The sequence below is a fragment of the Salvelinus alpinus genome, chromosome 27, assembly GCF_045679555.1.
Source record: "Salvelinus alpinus chromosome 27, SLU_Salpinus.1, whole genome shotgun sequence".
Taxonomy (NCBI): domain Eukaryota; kingdom Metazoa; phylum Chordata; class Actinopteri; order Salmoniformes; family Salmonidae; genus Salvelinus; species Salvelinus alpinus.
In genome coordinates, this window is record NC_092112.1 from 45412752 (window position 1) to 45426505 (window position 13754).

General features: G+C 39.8%; 1 non-coding gene across 1 annotated transcript; it reads left to right on the forward strand.

The window, feature by feature from the left end:
* Positions 1 to 13356: 13356 nt before the first annotated feature.
* trnal-uaa (transfer RNA leucine (anticodon UAA)) lies at positions 13357 to 13438 on the forward strand. Its single transcript has one exon. It is a non-coding gene; the product is annotated as a tRNA-Leu (tRNA).
* The last annotated feature ends 316 nt before the right edge of the window (positions 13439 to 13754 follow it).

The following is a 13754-nucleotide window of genomic DNA, read 5'->3' on the forward strand; positions in this document are numbered from 1 at the left end:
CGTGCTCAGTCCCCTCCTGTACTCCCTGTTCACTGATGACTGCATGGCCAGGCACGACTCCAACACCATCATTAAGTTTGCAGATGACACAACAGTGGTAGGCCTGATCACCGACAACGATGAGACAGCCTATAGGGAGGAGGTCAGAGACCTGGTCGTGTGGTGCCAGGACAACAACCTCTCCCTCAACGTGATCAATAAAAAAGGAGATGAATGTGGACCACAGGAAAAGGAGGACAGAGCATGGAACAGGTTGAGAGCTTCAAGTTCCTTGGTGTCCACATCACCAACAAACTAGAATGGTCCAAACACACTAAGACAGTCGTGAAGAGGGCACGACAAAGCCTATTCCCCCTCAGGAGACTGAAAAGATTTGGCATGGGTCCTCAGATCCTCAAAAGCTTCTACAGGTGCACCATCGAGAGCATCCTGACTTGTTGCATCACTGCCTGGTATGGCAACTGCTCGGCCTCTAACCGCAAGGCATTACAGTGGGTAGTACGTATGGCCCAGTACATCACTGTGGCCAAGCTTCCTGCCATCCAGGACCCCTAATTTAGGCGGTGTCAGAGGACAGCCCTAAAAATAGTCAAAGACTCCAGCCACCCTAGTCATAGACTGTTCTCTCTGCTACCACACGGCAAGAGGTACCCGGAGCGCCAAGTCTAGGTCCAAGAGGCTTCTAAACAGCTTCTACTCCCAAGCCATAAGACTCCTGAACATCTAATCAAATGGCTACCCAGATTATTTGCTTTACCCCCCCCCCCCCCATTGCTACGCTGCTGCTACTCTCTTATTATCTATGCAAAGTAACTTTAATAACTCAACCTACATGTACATTTTACCTCAATTACCTCGACTAACCAGTGCCCCTGCACATTGTCTCTGTACCGGTACCCACTGTATATAGCCTCGCTACTGTTATTTTACTGCTGCTCGTTAATTATTTGTTACTTTTACTAATTACTTTTTTTTAGGTATTTTCTTAAAACTGCATTGTTGGTTATGGGCGTGTAAGTAAGCATTTCACTGTAAGGTCTACACCTGTTGTATTCGGCGCATGTGAAAAATACAATTTGATTTGAAAGTTGGAGCTCCAGAAAGAGGCACGAGTTCCGACTTGGAGATGGATGGTATTTTGGTATTTTATTAGGATCCCATTAGCTGTTGCAAAAGCAGCAGCTACTCTTGCTGGGGTCCACACAAAACATGAAACATAATACCGAATGACAATACAGAACAATGGACAAGAACAGCTCAAGGACAGAACTACATAATTGTTTTTTTAAGGCACACGTAGCCTACATATCAATGCATACACACAAACTATCTAGGTCAAATAGGGGAGAGGAGTTGTGCCGTGAGGTGTTGCTTTATCTGTTGTTTTAAACCAGGTTTGCTGTTTATTTTAGCAATATGAGATGGAAGGAAGTTCCATGCATTAAGAGCTCTATACAATACTGTACGCTTTCTTGAATTTGTTCTGGATTTGGGGACTGTGAAAAGATGCCCTGGTGGCATGTCTGGTGGGATTAGTGTGTGTGTCAGAGCTGTATGTAAGTTGACTATGCAAACAATTTGGGATCTAACACATTAATGTTCCTTATAAAAAGAAGAAGTGATGCAGTCAGTCTCTCAACTCTTAGCAAAGAGAGATTGGCAAGCATAGTATTTATATCAGCCCTCTGATTACAATTAGAGCAAAACGTGCCGCTCTGAACTGGGCCAGCTGCAACTTAAATAGGTGTTTCCTTGCAGCACTGGACCACACGACTTGACAATAATCAAGATTAGACAAAGCTAGAGCCTGCAGAACTTGCTTTTTGGAGTGTGGTGTCAAAAAAGCAGAGCATCTCTTCATTTCAGACAGACCTCTCACCATCTTTACAACCATTGAATCTATATGTTTTGACCATGACAGTTTACAATCCAAAGTAATGCCAAGTAATTTAGTCTCCTCAACTTGTTCAACAGCATTCTTTACCAGATTCAGCTGAGGTCTAGAACTCAAGGACTATTTGTACCAAATACAATGCTCTTAGTTTTAGAAATGTTCAGGGCCAGTTTCTTACTGGCCACCCATTCCAAAACAGACTGCAACTCTTTGTTAAGGGTTTCAGTGACTTCATTAGCTGTGGTTGCTGATGCGTATATGGTTGAATCAGCATACATGGACACACATGCTTTGTTTAATGCCAGTGGCAGGTCATGGGTAAAAATAGAAAAGAGTAGAGGGCCTAGAGAGCAGCCCTGCGGTAAACCATACTTTACATGTTTGACATTAGAGAAGCTTTCATTAAAGAAAACCCTTTGAGTTATATTAGATAGATAGCTCTGAATCCACAATATGGCAGAGGTTGAAAAGCCATAACACATAGGTTTTGTTCAATAACATCAAAGGTTGCACTGAAATCTAGCAGTACAGCTCCCACAATCTTATTATCAATTTCTTTCAACCAATCATATAAGGGCACAAGGCGAGACCCAAATGCAGACACAGGAGGCAGATGGTTGAGCTCCGATATTTATTATAACAAAAGGGGTAGGCAAAAGGCAGGTCGGGTACGGACAAGAGTTCATAAACCAGGTCAGAGTCCAAACAGTACCAGGAGATAAGCAGGCTCGAGGTCAGGACAGGCAGGGGTTCAATAACCATGTCAGATTCCAAACAGTACAAGATGATAGGCAGGCAGAGTGGTCAGGCAGGTGGGCTCAGAGTTTTTTTTAAATTTTACCTAATAGCCTCTACGGACCCCCCATCCCGGATCCGGGATCATTCTCATCAGAAACGCTGACTAGAATAGCCTAGCCTAGCACCACAGGGATATCATATAATATAATTTCATGAAATCACAAGTCCAATACAGCAAATGAAAGATAAACATCTTGTGAATCCAGCCAACATGTCCGATTTTTAAAATGTTTTACAGCGAAAACACAACATATATTTATGTTAGCTCACCACAATATCAAAAAACACACCGCCATTTTTTCACCGCAAAGATAGCTTTCACAAAACCCACAAATAGAGATAAAATTAATCACTAACCTTTGAACAACTTCATCAGTTGACAGTCATATGACATCATGTTATACAATACATTTATGTTTTGTTCGATTATGTGCATATTTATAGCCAGAAATCGTGGTTTTACATTGGCGCCATGTTCAGAAATGGCTCCAAAATAGCGAAAGTAATTACAGATAGCAACATGAAATACAGAAATAATCATCATAAACTTTGATGAAAGATACATGTTTAACATATAATTAAAGATACACTGGTTCTTAATGCAACCGCTGTGTTAGATTTAAAAAAATAACTTTAGTAAAAAGCACAGCATGCAATAATCTGAGACAGCGCTCAGCCATTCTCCGCCATGTTGGAGTCAACAGAGTCAACAGAAATACGAAATAACATCATAAATATTCCCTTACCTTTGATGAACTTTCATCAGAATGCAGTGCCAGGAATCCTAGTTCCACAATATATTGTTTTTTTTATTTATTTATGATGTCCATTACTTCTGTCGAATTAGCAACTTTGGCTAGCATGTGTCGTTCACGTGTCCAGAGAACTTTACGCGAATTAACGAAAACTTCAAAAAGTGATATTACAAATAGAATAAACTGGTCAAACTCAGTTGAGAATCAATCTTCAGGATGTCTTTCTCATATACAGTGGGGAGAACAAGTATTTTATACACTGCCGATTTTGCAGGTTTTCCTACTTACAAAGCATGTAGAGGTCTGTCATTTTTATCATAGGTACACTTCAACTGTGAGAGGCGGAAACTAAAACAAAAATCCAGAAAATCACATTGTATGATTTTTAAGTAATTAATTTGCATTTTATTGCATGACATAAGTATTTGATCACCTACCAACCAGTAACAATTCCGGCTCTCACAGGCCTGTTAGTTTTTCTTTAAGAAGCCCTCCTGTTCTCCACTCATTACCTGTATTAACTGCACCTGTTTGAACTCGTTACCTGGATAAAAGACACCTGTCCACACACTCAATCAAACAGACTCCAACCTCTCCACAATGGCCAAGACCAGAGAGCTGTGTAAGGACATCAGGGATAAAATTGTAGACCTGCACAAGGCTGGGATGGGCTACAGGACAATAGGCAAGCAGCTAGGTGAGAAGGCAACAACTGTTGGCGCAATTATTAGAAAATGGAAGAAGTTCAAGATGACGGTCAATCACCCTCGGTCTGGGGCTCCATGCAAGATCTCACCTCGTGGGGCATCAATGATCATGAGGAAGGTGAGGGATCAGCCCGGAACTACACGGCAGGACCTGGTCAATGACCTGAAGAGAGCTGGGACCACAGTCTCAAAGAAAACCATTAGTAACACACTACGCCGTCATGGATTAAAATCCTGCAGCGCACGCAAGGTCCCCCTGCTCAAGCCAGCGCATGTCCAGGCCCGTCTGAAGTTTGCAGATGACCATCTGGATGATCCAGAGGAGGAATGGGAGAAGGGCATGTGGTCTGATGAGACAAAAATAGAGCTTTTTGGTCTAAACTCCACTCACCGTGTTTGGAGGAAGAAGAAGGATGAGTACAACCCCAAGAACACCATCCCAACCGTGAAGCATGGAGGTGGAAACATCATTCTTTGGGGATGCTTTTCTGCAAAGGGGACAGGACGACTGCACCGTATTGAGGGGAGGATGGATGGGGCCATGTATCGTGAGATCTTGGCCAACAACCTCATTCCCTCAGTAAGAGCATTGAAGATGGGTCGTGGCTGGATCTTCCAGCATGACAACGACCCAAAACACACAGCAAGGGCAACTAAGGAGTGGCTCCGTAAGAAGCATCTCAAGGTCCTGGAGTGGCCTAGCCAGTCTCCAGACCTGAACCCAATAGAAAATCTTTGGAGGGAGCTGAAAGTCCGTATTGCCCAGCGACAGCCCCGAAACCTGAAGGATCTGGAGAAGGTCTGTATGGAGGAGTGGGCCAAAATCCCTGCTGCAGTGTGTGCAAACCTGGTCAAGAACTACAGGAAACGTATGATCTCTGTAATTGCAAACAAAGGTTTCTGTACCAAATATTAAGTTCTGCTTTTCTGATGTATCAAATACTTATGTCATGCAATAAAATGCAAATTAATTACTTAAATATCATACAATGTGATTTTCTGGATTTTTGTTTTAGATTCCATCTCTCACAGTTGAAGTGTACCTATGATACAAATTACAGACCTCTACATGCTTTGTAAGTAGGAAAACTTGCAAAATCGGCAGTGTATCAAATACTTGTTCTCCCCACTGTATATCCAATAACGTCCCAAACGGAGCATTTCTTCATGTCTATCTAACGCAGTGCAGACAAAGACATCCCATTCCCTCTGCGCGTGGCCAAGAACTGGCAATCTGCCTGACCTGTCACTCCAAAGGCTCTCATCCGGTCCCACATGAAGCTATATGCTTCATTCCACGTTCTACTGCCTGTTGACATCTAGTGGAAGGCGTATGAAGTGCATACAGATCCATAAATATAAGGCAATTGAATAGGCGATGCCTTTCACAGCGACCCATTTCAGAATTTTCACTTCCTGTTTGGAAGTTTGCCTGCCATATGAGTTCTGTTTTACTCACAGATATAATTCAAACAGTTTTAGAAACTTCAGAGTTTTCTATCCAATAGTAATAATAATATGCATATCATATGATCTAGGACAGAGTACGAGGCCGTTTAATTTGGGCACAAATTCATCCAAAAGGGAAAATGTCGCCCCCTATCCCTAAAGTTGTTTAACTAGGCAAGTCAGTTAACAAATTCTTATTTTCAATGATCACCTAGGAACAGTGGGTTAACTGACTTGTTCAGGGGCAAAACGACAGATTTTTACCTTGTCAACTTGGGGATTTGATCTTGCAACTTTTCGGTTACTTGTCCAACGCTCTGACCACTAGGCTACCTGCCGCCCCAAAGTTGGGACAGGCAAGGGTCTAAACCAGGAGGGTGAGAAAAGAGAGACTGGGAAATGCAGGAGCTGAGATACAAAAACGCTGTATGACTTGACAAACAAGACAAACTGGCACAGAGAGACAGGAAACACAGGGATAAATACACCGGGGATAATAAGCCACACCTGGAGGGGGTGGAGACAAGCACAAGGACAGGTGAAACAGATCAGAGCGTGACAAATCATCAGTCATTTGTGTCAGTGCAGTACATGTTGAGTGCCCTTCTCTATTAAGCATGCTGAAAGTCTGTTGTTAATTTGTTTACAGAGAAATAGCATTGTATTTGGTCAAACAATTGTTTCCAACAGTTTGCTAAGTGCTGGCAGCAAGCTTATAGGTCTGCTGTTAGAACCAGTAAAGGCCCATTTACCATTCTTGGGTAACGCAATTACTTTGGCTTCCCTCCAGGACAGAGGACAAAGACTTTCCTCTAGGCTCAGATTAAAAATATGGCAGATAGGAGTGGCTATAGAGTCAGCTACCATCCTCAGTAGCTTTCCATGTAAGTTGTCAATGCCAGGAGGTTTGTCATTATTGATCGATAACAATAATTTTCCAACCTCTCCCACACTAACTTTACAAGATTTCAATGCTTTTCTTTCATTATGTTTTTTTATGCATGAATACAATTGCACACTGTTCGCTGTTGGCATTTCCTACCTACGTTTACCAATTAAATAATAATTGGCAAAATCAAATGGTTTCGTGATGAATAAGCCATCTGATTCGATGAAAGATGGAGTTGAATTTGTCTTTCTGCCCATAATTTCATTTAAAGTACTCCAAAGTTTTTCCCATCATTCTTAATTGATAATGGCTTCATAATACAGCTTCTTCTTCTTTTTGTTGAGTTTAGTCACATTAGCCAGTCAGATGTGCAGCCAGACTTATTAGCCACTCCTTTTGCCCCATCTCTTTCAACCATACAGTTTTTCAATTCCTCATCAATCCATGGAGCCTTAACAGTTCTAACAGTCAGTTTCTTAACAGTTGCATGTTTATAAATAATTGGAAGAAGCAATTTCATAAATTCATCAAGTGCAGCGTCTGGATGCTCCTCATTAATCACATCAGACCAACAAATATTTTTAACATCATCCACATAAGAGTCACAGCAAAATATTTTGTATGATCTCTTATACACTATTTTAGGCCCAGCTGTTGGAACTTGGGCTTTCCTGGATATAGCCACAATATTGTGATAACTGCATCCAATGGGTACGGATACAACTTTAGAACAAAGTTCTACAGTATTAGTAAAAATGTGATCGATACATGTGGATGATCTTGTTCCTGTATCGTTTGTAAACACCCTGGTAGTTGAGTTAATAACCTGAACCAGATTACAGGCACTGGTTACAGTAAGAAGCTTCCTCTTGAGTGGACAGCTTGATGAAAATCAATCAATATTGAAGTCCCCAACAAAGTAGACCTCTCTGCTTACATCACAATCACAATCAAGCATTTCATGCATATTAGTTAGATACTGGCTTTTAGCACTTGGTGGTCTATAGCAACACCCCAAAAGAAAAGGCTTTAGATGTGCCAAGTGAACCTGCAATCACAACACTTCAAAGACACTTGACATAAGATATTCTCTAAGCATTACAGGGATATGGCTCTGAATATATACAGCAACACCTCCCCCATAAGCATTTCTGTCACTTCTATAGATGTTATATCCTTGTATTGCTACTGCTATATCATCAAATTAATTATCTAAGTGAGTCTCAGAAATGGCTAATGCAGTGGCTTGCGAAAGTATTCACCCCCTTGGTATTTTTCCTATTTTGTTGCCTTACAACCTGGAATTAAAATGGATTTGGGGGGGGGTTGTATCATTTGATTTACATAACATGTGTACCACGTTGAAGATACATTATTTTTTATTGTTAAACAAACAAGAAATAAGTCAAACTGAAAACTTGAGCGTGCATAACTATTCACCCGCCCAAAGTCAATACTTTGCAGAGCCACCAGTCTCTTGGGGTATGTCTCTATAAGCTTGGCACATCTAGCCACTGGGATTTTTGCCCATTCTTCAAGGCAAAACTGCTCCAGCTCCTTCAAGTTGGATGTGTTCCGCTGGTGTTCAGCAATCTTTAAGTCATACCACAGATTCTCAATTGGATTGAGGTCTGGGCTTTGACTAGGCCATTCCAAGACATTTAAATGTTTCCCCTTAAACCACCCGAGTGTTGCTTTAGCAGTATGCTTAGGGTCATTGTCCTGCTGGAAGGTGAACCTCCGTCCTAATCTCAAATCTCTGGAAGACTGAAACAGGTTTCCCTCAAGAATGTCCCTGTATTTAGCACTATCCACCATTTCTTCAATTCTGACCAGTTTCCCAGTCCCTGCCGATGAAAAACATCCCCACAGCATGATGCTGCCACTACCATGTGGATGGTGTTCTCAGAGTGATGAGAGGTGTTGGGTTTGTGCCAAACATAGCGTTTTCCTTGATGGTCAAAAAGCAAAATCTTAGTCTCATCTACCAGAGTACCTTCTTCCATATGTTTGGGGAGTCTCCCACATGCCTTTTGGCAAACACCAAACGTGTTTTCTTATTTTTTTGTTGAAGCAATGGCTTTTTTCTGGCCACTCTTCCGTAAAGCCCAGCTCTGTGGAGTGTAAGGCTTAAAGTGGTCCTATGGACAGATACTCCAATCTCCGCTGTTGGGCTTTGCAGCTCCTTCAGGTTTATCTTTGGTCTTTTTGTTGCCCATCTGATTCATGCCCTCCTTGCCTGGTCCATGAGTTTTGGTGGGCGGCCCTCTCTTGGCAGGTTTTTTATGGTGCCATATTTTTTCCATTTTTTAATAATGGATTTAATGGTGCTCCGTGGGATGGTCAAAGTTTCTGATATTTTTTTTTATAACCCAACCCTGATCTGTACTTCTCCACAACTTTGTCCCTGACCTCTTTGGAGAGCTCCTTGGTCTTCATGGTGCCGCTTGCTTGGTGGTGCCCCTTGCATTGTGGTGTTGCAGACTCTGGGTCCTTTCAGAACAGGTGTATATATACTGAGATCATGTGACAGATCATGTGACACTTAGATTGCACACAAGTGGACTTTATTTAACAAATTATTTGACTTCTGAAGGTATTTGGTAGCGCCAGATCTTATTTAGGCGATTCATAGCAAAGGGGCTGAATATATATGCACGCACCACTTTTCCGTTTTTTTTTTAAATAATTCTTTTAAACTAATAATTCTTTCATTTCACTTCACCAATTTGGACTATTTTGTGCATATCCATGACATCAAATCCAAATAAAAATCAATTGAAATGACAGTTTTTAATGCAACAAAATAGGAAAAACACCAAGGGGGTGAATACTTTTGCAAGGCACTGTATATGAATGTTATCTGATTTTAGAAAGTTATTGATTTGATGAACCTTATTTCTAAGGCTACATATATTAATATGGGCTATTTTCAGCCCTTTCCTGAGTAGGAAACCACCCTGCATACCACTGCTGGCTTGCTTCTGAAGCTAAGCAGGGTTGGTCCTGGTCAGTCCCTGGATGGGAGACCAGGTGCTGCTGGAAGTGGTGTTGGAGGGCCAGTAGGAGGCACTCTTTCCTCTGGTCTAAACAAAGATCCCAATGCCCCAGGGCAGTGATTGGGGACACTGCTCTGTGTAGGGTGCCGTCTTTCGGATGGGACGTTAAACGGGTGTCCTGACTCTCTGAGGTCATTAAAGATCCCATGGCACTTATCGTAAGAGTAGGGGTGTTAACCCCGGTGTCCTGGCTAAATTCCCAATCTGGCCCTCAACCATCACGGTCACCTAATAATCCCCAGTTTACAATTGGCTCATTCATCCCCCTCCTCTCCCCTGTAACTATTCCCCAGGTCGTTGCTGCAAATGAGAACGTGTTCTCAGTCAACTTACCTGGTAAAAAAAAAATAAAAAAAATAAATAAAAAGGTTATCAGAGATAGACATAACACTGAAAAGAGCAAACAAAGCAAGGGAAAAATATACATTCAGCAGTCCAATTGGCAGATAATTTGCCCATAGTTTAGGGATCCCCATTGTTCCTGTGGATATGCCCTAGATAGCCTCCTTAAAGGTTTCAAGTAAAAATTGTGCTATTTCTTCAGAGAAGATTTTGTTAAATTCAGAGGTTAATCCATCACAAACTGGAGATGTTATTTTTTAATTGAGCAACCCCATAATGGATGTCCATAGTGAATACATCTTGACAACAAGACCGATTTGAATTTTTCACTAACCCGAGTTAACATTCTCTATAGAATCAAGGATATCCTTAGAGTCACTCAAATTGTTATCTAATGAGTAATGATTCTCATAAAACTTAGTGGTAAAGTCTGATAACAACTCTCTATCCTCAGAGGTTACCCCATTAATCTTAAATTCACGAAGTGTCTTGAGTTCCCCTCTCCTCTATTCCAAATTAAAAAAGTATCTACTGTTCTTTTCGCCTTTTTCAAGCCATTGTTTTCTGGATCTTATTTAGGCTCCTCTAGGCTTTTCCTCATACAATGTATCTAGTTGATTCTGTAAATCATTCAGTTTAGCTTTCTCATTAAGATCAAGATGCTCAATCGCTGTGATATCCACAATTGTCTTAGAGAGTTCAGCTACCTCACGTCTCCTTCTAGGTCAATTAATTACTTAAAAATCATACAATGTGATTTTCTGTATATATTTTTTTAGATTCCGTCTCTCACAGTTGAAGTGTAGCTATGATAAAAATTACAGACCTCTACATGCTTTGTAAGTAGGAAAACCTGCAAAATCGGCAGTGTTTCAAATACTTGTTCTCCCCACTGTATCTAATAATCTGAAGCTGGTGTTAGACTTGGTTGAGTATTGCAATCCTTTGGATGACTTCCCTGTTATCTTACTTTTGGAATTTCAGAAATCATTTGATACCGTAAGTCACAATTCTATCTTTGATTGTCTTGAGCATTTGAAGTTTGGTCATTTTTTGTTGTTGATGCTGTTAGAACTCTGTATAATGGTGGAAATAGCTGTATCAAACTTTTGTCATGGAACATCCTCAAGGTTTAACATTTACAAAGGAACACGACAAGGTTGTCCAATCAAACTTTTTTAAACATTTTTGTTAGTATCTCAAATCTTATGCTCATTAGTTTATCAAAGTCAATTTGAAGGCATTTACATTCCAGGCCAGAGAGATCAAGATATCCCAACTGGTGGATGACACCTCACTTTATTTGAAAAATGTGTTACAAGCTCGATTAGCATTGGATATTGTGAATCAGTTCTCCAAAATCTCAGGTTTGGTAATACATCTTTCCAAATGTGAGATGTTTGTTCTGAAAGGAGCTGTCAATCCAGCAGACTGTAACATCTCAGAAAAAGATACTGTAACCTACCTCGGTGTAAAGATCACCAAAAATCTTAAGGCTTGATCTTACTTTGAACCCTGTAACTGAATCAGTCAAAAAAAAATGTATCCTCATGGTTAGTGAGGGATTTAAGTCTTCAAGGAAGGGTGCTTTTATCTAAAGCTGAGGGGCTATCTCGTGCATCCTCTTTTTTCATCTATGGACATTCTCAAATCCACTTGCTGTACCTTAGATAGGCTTTGTACAACTTCATATGGAAAAACAAGCCACATAAGATAAAAAGAGATGTTATCACCAACAGGGTTTGTGATGGCGGTCTAAATGTCTCAGACTTCACTCTCTTTAATCAGATATCAAAGGTCAACTGGATTAAAAGGTACATAAAAAGTCCTCAGTTTCTGGAATATTATACCTCATTTTGTTTTTCAGAAGTTCGGAGGGCTTAATTTTTTACTACATTGTCCATATATTGTGGGTAAACTTCCTGTGAAATTGGCAGCCTTTCACAAGCAGGCTTTAATGTGATGGGCTTTGCTATATAAACAACTTTTCACCTCATAAATGTTTATATGGAATAATGGGTCGATATTACATAGAAACAAGATGTTATTTTACCTTAACTTGTTCTCGAAAAACATGATCCTTGTCAGCCAATTAGTTAGTATTGGTGGGAATCTATTTACGTGGAGAGAATTTATGGAAAGAAACAACTTTGAGGTTTCAGGTAATGAGTCTGACACTGTTATAAAAGCTATAGCTAGTGGGATAAAATCTTTACTTCAGAATAATGCATATTTTGGAATATCTCCTATTGTAAGCGATATCCAGGTGAATGGCATAGGTTTACCAGATAAGAAATTCAACAATCATAATTTAAGGGATATTTTCTACAGGAAGTCTATTCCCTCTGCCATATTTTGTTGGGCTTCCTCTGGCATCATGCTTGGCTCACTCCACACAAATGTATGGTGACCAATAAAGTAAAGGAGATCTCCTTTAAGATTATCCTTAGATTCTATCCGTGTAATAGCTTGATTTCTAAATATAGACCTGATGGTACCAGTGAATGCAGTTTTTGTGAACTAGAAGCTGAATCTATTGGGGTGGTTAGAGCAATGGGCCATTAACTGAAAGTTTGCTGGAAACCCTGAGCTGACAATGTCAAAATCTGTTGTCTTGCCCCTGAACCCTGTCATTGTAAAATAAGAATTTGTTCTTAACTGACTTGTCTAGTTAAATAAAAGTTAAATAAGTAAAAAATAAAAAACACTTCTTCTGTCATTGTTTACATAGTGTTCTGGACTGATGTAATACTATATATTTGCAACAAAATGCATACAACCATTGAAATATCAAAGTTAAACATATTATTTTACTACACCGATTCCACAATTGAACGTATGTCATACATCTCTTTATTTTATTAGGAAAATGTTTCATACACAAATGAACATTTATGAAGAAAAAGCCCCTTTTCTTAATTTTTTATCTGATTTGGAAAACTATTTGAATCATTAAAACGTATACAAAACAAAATGTCAAAGAAATGTATTCACTACATGTCTGTATTTGAATTGATATGTGGATTTGTATTATTATAATATTCTTTCTCTTGCATGTTACTGTTTAATATCTACTTTTTTTTAAATAAAAAAACAAGTAACTTGTTAAGCTGACAAGAGATTGCATAGCAACAGCATCAATTTCCGATAAACAGGCGAAGAGCGTAGTACTCTCAATTGAAAGATTACCGTTCATTTACGGTATACTAAAATGAAGTATTTGTATATAGTAGGTAGTATATAACGTTACTTATTAAGAATGTATTATACAGTATGTTAGTGTGGGTATTCTAACACAACTAGGGAATTTTAATAGGCGTATGGTTACTTTGTTTTTGACCATTGTTTACATTTAATATGGAATTATTACTGTGCATGTTAGCGTACATACAGCAATCGTCATAGTACAAATGGTTCACTCTCAGGCTTATAAACCAAAATGTCACAAAAAGTAGTTGTATATACCAGGATGGCCGAGTGGTTAAGGCGTTGGACTTAAGATCCAATGGACATTGTCCGCGTGGGTTCGAACCCCACTCCTGGTAGAATATTTTTCTCAAGCAGTTCCGTGAAATTAGAAGCACCTCCATCTTTCATGAACACAAACATATACGGCATTGTTATTCATTTGAAGGGTTTGTATTGTAGGCAGATGCTCTACACAACCGTAGTGTATTCCTTGTAACATGCTGCAATCAGTTTGTAGCAATAGACGAATCTAGAACTGTACAACGTAATCCGGCACCATTTTCAGTGTGTTAGATCGCAAAATCATGTCTGATATTTGAGCTACTATTATTGTAACACCTTTATGTCATATAAGAAGCAGTTTAAAATATTATATTACTGTTTATTTCTCGT